We start from the raw sequence: 7,569 nt of genomic DNA, 5'->3' as shown, positions 1-7,569 counted from the left end.
CCTGGGAGCGCTAGAGGGTTGATATTGTCTTTCTGGGGTCACAAACCCCTTCAGCTCCTTCAATTCTTTCTCTAACTCCTCCATTAAGGACCCTGTTCTCAGTTCAACGGTTGGCTGTGAGCATCTGTATTTCGCATGATCTGGCAGAGCCTCTCAGGAGACAGCTACATCAGGCTCCTGTCAGCATGCATTCCTTGGCATCAGCAAGATTGTCTGGGTTTGGTGTCTGCATGTGGGATGGATCCCTGGGTGGCGCAGTCTATGGATGACCTTTGCTTCAGTCTCTGCTTCACACTTTGGCCTTTGTAACCATCTCACACAAGCCAACTACTTATAGTACAGCTAGGTACATATGCAAAAAAGTTACTAGAATGCTCAGAATAAGATTTGTTGTTGTTGTTTTTGGTCTTTTTACAAGTTTTTTTTTTTTTTTCTCCTTTGAGATTATAGTGAACATGGTCACACCACAGGTAAAGTCTGAAGTAGGACATAAACACTCTGAAGGCTGGCTCGGTCACCTGTTATCATTAAACATGGCTGACCCCTAACAAGATGTACAACAATATAAAATGTAAATAAAAAATACAAACACATTTTCCTTTTAATGTATTTTTAAGAAAAAAAGCAGGGCCTGGGAAGTTCTCGTTCTTTTTTTTCCTCCCATGTTGCCAATTCACGTTGTGGTTTTGGTGGGGTGGTGGAGAGCACATGTCATCTGTGGGTGGCACTGCCCGCTGTGGGCGGGCAGGGCCTGCTTCTCTACACAAAGGTGACCACGTTTAAATTCTGAGACGGGAAGTGGAGGGTGAATAGGTCACGTAAGGTCAGCTTTTCCTCTTGCTGTCTGATCATCCTCATCAGTCTTCTGCTTCTTGTTGTCAACATCATCATCCTCGTCATCCTCAGCTACCCGATTGCCCCTAGGAGCCTCAGCTTCCTCATCTCCATCCTCTTCCTCACCGTCACCTTCTTCCTCCTCCCCCACTTCCTCCCCACCTTCTTCCTCTTCTTCATCTACCTCCTTGTCATCTACCTCCTGCTCCCCATTTTCCTCATTTTGGGCATTCCCATTGGCAGGTTCATCTCTTCCATTCTCTGCCTCCTCCACAACTTCCTTCTCCTTCAAGTCCCTGGTAGTGATCTCGAGCTGGTGTCCACTGCCACGTCTGACATGGTGGGGCATGCCGGTGGTCTGATGCTGCGAGTAAGGAATTAGTCGAATTCGGGGACTCTGGCGAGAAAGCTGCCCGAGTCCACATTGAAGGAGGCAGTGGACAGTGAAAGTGGCTGCAGTGAGCAGAGAGCACGACCCAGGAACAATGCAGAGATGCTTTTTCAGAACAGCCAGTGGGGCTGTACTAAAATTTTAAATACACCACTCCAGTATATGGGTATGCTATTGTTTCTTTTAAGCATTTGTCTATTGAACAGTGACTGTTAGAATGTCTACAAAAGTGGATGAGATACCACAGACCTTAGTGTCTTAACACAGATGGACTCATTGTGATTGGCATTGCAAGTATAAACTCTCAGCAATGGGGAGATTGAGGCAAGAGAATCGGAAGTTTAGGGCCAGCCTGCTCTACATTTTGAGAACTGATCTCAAGATTAAAAGAATTCCGTGGGCTGCCTAGGTATCCTGTTGGCCTTTCCTGTGCTTACTCATTACAGCTGCAGACATTCCATACCCCAACTGGGGCTCAGGGCCCCCAGATATTCTCAGTGGGGTGTATGCCAGTTCATTCTGGCTGCAACCCAGTGCTCCTCAGTTCCTCTCTATGGGCTTTAGTGTCAGGTGTTTCCAAACCAGCCTGGGGCAGTTATCTTTGTGGTTAGGTATATAGTGAAAGACCACCATCAGGCAGGGAAAAGGTCCAGGGGACAAAGTTCGAGGGAAGCTGGTAACAAGCTTCCAGGTAGACTTCACAGTGGAGTCCCATGGGGATACATTTCTTCTCCCAGCAATAATTTGTAGGAACACATTATGTGCTTGGCTAAGCTCAGCTGAGCCTTGGCATCTAGGAGTGTGCGTGTGTGTGTGTGTGTGTGTGTGTGTGTGTGTGTGTGTGTGTGTGTGTGTGTAAATCTTGTGGGAGAACAGCACCCCCAGGACAGCTGCTCTCAGCCCCCTCCAACCCAGTGAAGCACAGTGCAGAGCTGTAATGCTCATATCAGGCAATCTATCCAAAGTTATCTCTTAGGAGCCAGGCCAACGCAACCTTGTCTTTAGAGGAAAAAGAAAAAATCAGTGCAGCTCAGCCTGTGCAACAAACTCCTGTGAGCACTGCTCGCCATCTAGGCCTGTCCTCACAGCACAGTGCTCTTGAAGCTGAAGAAGCCAGAAACAGAAACTGCAAGGCTGCTTCATCTAATCTCGGAAGCCACACATGATTGCTTCTTAAGCCGTCTATCAACCAGAGCGAGTCACAAAGTCCACCCGGAGTCAAATAAAGGAAGAAGCAGCAATGTCACACTGCAAACTAGGATGAACACAAGTGGGCCCTTCTACTCTTGAGTTAATGTGGGCTACACATGTAGCTCCAGACCAGTGTAGGCTACAGAGCAAGACTCTGTTTCAAGACAAAGAGCAGGGCCTGGTGGCGCACCTTTAATCCCAATAGTCAGGAAACAGAGGTGGACTGATTTCTGTGACTTCAAGTCCAGCTTGGTCTACATGGTGAGTTCCAGGAAAGCCAGGGTTACATAGAAAAGGTCCTGTCTCAGACAAACAAACAAATAAAACATTAAGAAAACAGAGCATGGTGGTACATGCATTTAATCCAAGTACTCAGGAGGCAGAGGCAAGTAGATCTCCTTAGCTTTAGTCCAGCCTGGTTTACTTGAGTTCCAGGACAGGCAGGACTGTATAAAGAGACCCTGTCTCAAAACCCAAACCAAAAGATGCATAGTAAAACTGTGGAGAGTCTTACTTTGCAATGATCTTGCATCTGTAAGACACAGTGAAAATATTTTCATTCCCTAATGGGGGTGTCTATTTCTTCCACATAAATATATTTAAGTTGTAGCATGTGTATCATCCCTAGATTGTCTATAAAATAATATAAAGTGGAAAACATGTCAATTTCCCAAAATTTTTTACCTGCATGAGTAGTCAGAAGAAAAATAAGCAAGAAAAATACCTACCTTAATGTAAATATGTTTTGAAATTGCCTAGATTAAAAAAAAAAAAACCTGGACGTCTGTTTTTAATAGAAAGCACCATGTAAGGCAGGCATGGTGGCTCACGCCTGTCATGGCCCACTCTGAGGAGGCTGAGACAGGACCACTACAAGTTTGAAACCAGCCTGGGTTGTATTGTGAGTTCCAGCCTTATTCTTGTTTCTACTGTATCAATACAGAAGTATGGGCAGTGAGTTCATGCTTCACTGAAGACGCAACCTAGACTCTGTCTCCCATCCCAGGGAGCTGCCACTGGCACCACCGGCATTTCTGAAGGACACAGCTTTGCAGACATTTTTGCAGCACAGGTATTCTAGCAGATGAGATGAGCTACGTGAGACTGAACTGACGCTTACTGTTAACCTCCAGCCATCTGAGTAGGACGAGCCTACGCACAGGGCCCTCCCGATCCCAGGCTTGCTCTCCACTGGCCTAGAGGAAACAAGTGAACTGGTCGAAGGTCAAGCTTTTCCTCCCCCAGAACTCCTCTAGGATGAAATGGGGCTTTGCAGCTGCCTCTGAGAGGTCAAAGTTTTGGGAAGAGGAATTCATTTTATCTTGACCTTTCTCAAGTGCTTTGGTAATCTGTCACTAGGACAGAAGAAGATCTTGCTCTGCTGGGTCAGAGATATCTACGCTGGGAGGGTCAAGTCCAGCTTCCAGCAGATTCAACTCACCAACACCCCATGTGCCTGTCATCAAAGCCTTTGGTACTTGCCTCCTTGCATAGGAGGAGTCAAGTGAGACATCTGTACGAACAGGGGAGGGATCAATCTTGTCCTCAGCTTCATCTCAAGCATTCTGTGAAACCTCGGAACACTTTCAATTTACCCCAAGTCATTTTCCCCTATGAATCAAAAGAGGCTGGGCCTGCTGCTCCATAGGATATGGCTAGAGTCGACATTCTGGGTTTTCTTATCTACTGCTCAAAGGTGAGATCCATCAAACAAAGACTTGGGTATCACAGCTCCACACCCCTCACAGTAGGATAGTTACAAGCATTGAGAAGGCCTTGGCCTCAATAGACAGACACCACGCAATGCCACAAAACTGATTAGATATCAAGGTGTCAGGGACAGAAACAGAAACTTAACTAGACAAGTCAGAAGGCCTACTCGGGGGCTGTGGCAAATGCCCATGGCTCAGGTGCTTGACCCCAAAGACCAGAGACAGACTTATGCCTAGAGGAATTTCTAGCATTGTTCTTAGCTTCAGATCATCTGCTGAGAGGAGCCTACCTTTAACATAAGCAGCAGGTCTATTAGAGGAAGAGAAGGTTAGAGAAAGGGACGTACGAGTCTTTGTCAATAGGACTCTTTATGCCATTAGGTGTAACAAATCAAAACAATGAAGTACCAACTTATATTCATTAAGACTGTTAGAATATTTTCAAACAGGAATAACAGAAGTTGGCAAGAATCTGAAGCCACTGGATCCATTCCACATTGCTCATGGGCATGTGAAACAGTGTAGCTTCTGGAGAAATGGTTTGCTAGCTCCCCGGAAAGCCAAACACAATTAGCATATCAGCAGTGGTTCTGCTCCTAAGCTGTCTAGGATAATGGAGAGCTCAAGAGCACACTTGGACTTGAGTGCTCAGAGCAACATTGAATGCCCAGCAACTGATAACTAGGTAAATACAATACAGCCTGTCAACCGCAGCAACCGGGAAGCTAGACGTGGTAGGGTATGTCTCTGATCGTAGCTCTTTGGAGGCTGAGGCAAGAAGATTGCTGCAAGTTTGAGAGCAATCAGGGTTATGAAGTTTGATTTGTGTAAAAGGTGGGAAAAAAAGCAATTCTCAGATATCCTACAATTATGAATGAATCTTGAACTACACTAAGTTAAAGCAAGCCCCTGAAAGCCACAGACTGTATGTGTCAGTTTACATGAAATGTCTCTAACAGGCCTAGAGACAGAATGTCAAGTGATCAAGGGACCAAGGGTTTATAGTTAAAAATTAGCGGGTCTCTTTTTGAGGTGTGTGGAGATAAAGACCTAACCCTGACTGTGGTCAGACTGTATAAAATCTACATGCTCTATAAATTCACTCTGAATTGTATACTTTTAAATCTTTTTATTAATTTTAACTAGCATACAAAGTGACGGGTTTCCTTCTGACCTTTTATTGTTGTTTTGAGACATGGTCTTCCTTTGCATCCCTGGCTGTGCTGGAACTCAGTCTGTAGACCAGGCTGGCCTTGAGCTCACAGAAATCTACTGCCTCTGCCTCCTGAGTACTGGGATTGGAGGTGTGTGCCAGCATACATGGCTCATGGTGGCATTTTCATGTGTATGCACCGTCGCATTTGCTCATATTTGTCCCCCTCTGTTTATCTTTTGTGTCCTTCCCCTGGCTAGTTTCTGCCCCTTTCCAAACAATCTCCCTTCTAGTTTTCTGCTGGAGACCTATATGTATGACTTGTGCATTTAAAAGTATGTATTGTCTGATATAGGAAACAGTACCTCAACAATCCTGCTCACAAAAGAATAAAAATCAGCAAAGCATGATGTCTCATACATAAACCTCAACAGTCAAAAGCAAAGATTTTGCTTAACCTTTCAATGCAAACTTGTTTTTGCCTCATTGAACCAAGCCAAACTCTCTTTTCTTGTATTTACTTTATACTATAATTACAGCGTTTCTCCCTCTAAATCCTCCCATATTTGGTTTTTTTTCCAAATTCATGGCACCCTTTACATTAATTGATGTTTTCATTATTGTCTGTGTGTATACATATACGCATATATTAACATTCCTAAACATAACCTGCTCAGTCTGTATGCATAATGCCTCTTGTGTGTGTGCTTTCGGGACTGACCATTTGGATAACCAATTGGTGTGTTCTTCCCTGGGGAAGACGGTTTCTCCCACTTTTCTGTCTACAGTTTTTTCTGTAGGGCTGAGGCGTCACTGCTTTTTCCTGTTGGCATTGTCCTTGTTCTGTTAGTAGTTAGGCAATCATGATGAGACTCCATGGCTCTAGCCACACTCTCTTTGTTTTGCATTTTCACCAGTGCATATGCTTCGTGCTCCACACACTGCAATCTCAGCATGTGAGAGCCTAAGCAGGAAGATTGGGAGTTCAAGGTCAGCCCTAGGGTACAGAGTGAAACCTTGTCTGAAAACATCTTGTGTGTGTGTGTGTGTGTGTGTGTGTGTGTGTGTGTGATGATCCAGGAATACAAAATTGGAAGCACCTCTTTATTAGTCTTTGGCTACCATAAATTGTCATGGTAGACTGGGTGGTTTGAACAATAAAAATGTATTATCTTATATTTCTGGAGACTCAAAGTCCTAGCTTAAAGCATAGGCAAAATTAGTTTCTTCTGAGGCTTCTTCCTTGCTTTACACTATCCACATTCTGCTCATGTTCTGTATGATCTTGCTAATATGTCCCTGTGTCATATTCTTGCCTTTTCATAGTGACTGGTCAGATTGGATGAGAGACTGCTGTAATGGCCTTAGGTGGAAATGCGATCAGGTTCTATAAGGTCCTGTGGGAGGAGGAGTTGAATGAATTCAGAGGGAACATGACTCAGCTCAGAAGACTCGTCACAGTACTAGTCTCTTTCACCCCTCACCAGGATTAAGTGGTATTTTGACTTCTAAAGTAACTGCTACGTGCTTTTCCTTTTTAGAGCTGAGCAACCTCTGTGTATGTAGGAGAAGTTTAATTTCATCTGCTTATGAACTTTACATAATTCAAGTCACCTGGCTTCTACACTCAGTGTACATTCATGTTCATGCTGCCGTGGTTACCTGGTATTCATTTCCACTCTACTAGAGCCCTGTAAAGTACATATTCATCCCCACAAGGATAAAGGGCATCACCTTTGTTATCTCCTTCAGCTCATCACTTTGTGAAGATGTCCCGTGGCCTTCATCTTCAAATGTAACTTGCCAACTAGTGCAGGCTGAGCTTCAAAGTGGCCAGACCAAATGCACAGTTCCAGGGCAGCCGGAGCTTCCTGTTGCTCTGAGTCTTAGTCGAGGCTCAGGATTGTCTAGTTCTCTTTTACGGGTTGTGATTTGCATTCTCACTATTGCTAATGAGCCACAGCCCTTTTCCCTGTGCACACTGGCCACTTGATGCCCTTTTTGCAAAGTAATTGCTTACATCCTCGGCTCATCTTCCTCTGGGTTTTCTGTCTTTTTCTTATTAATTTGTACAAGTGTTCTGGGTATTTTGGATGCAAGGCCTTTGCAGCTAGATGTGCTGCAAAAAAAATTGTCTGGCTCTAACTTGCCTACTTGCTCTCTGATGATGCCTTGGACTGAACAGAAGCTCCAGGTGTCTCAGTCCTCCATGTTTGTGTTGGTTGGTGGCGTCTTGACTACATCTTCCCTTTACCCCACATGAGCCAGCTCTCCGGCTTTAACTTCTG

General features: G+C 44.7%; 1 pseudogene across 1 annotated transcript; it reads right to left on the bottom strand.

Moving 5' to 3' along the window:
* Positions 1–906: 906 nt before the first annotated feature.
* On the bottom strand, positions 907–1,173 carry LOC308414710 (prothymosin alpha-like; annotated as a pseudogene). The gene has a single exon. The product of its transcript is annotated as a prothymosin alpha-like (transcript).
* Between the last annotated feature and the right edge of the window lie 6,396 nt (positions 1,174–7,569).

This window comes from Micromys minutus, assembly GCF_963924665.1.
Source record: "Micromys minutus genome assembly, chromosome: X".
In the NCBI taxonomy this organism is placed as follows: domain Eukaryota; kingdom Metazoa; phylum Chordata; class Mammalia; order Rodentia; family Muridae; genus Micromys; species Micromys minutus.
Note: the sequence above shows the minus strand (reverse complement) of the source record. Positions and strands in the feature narration are given on the sequence as shown.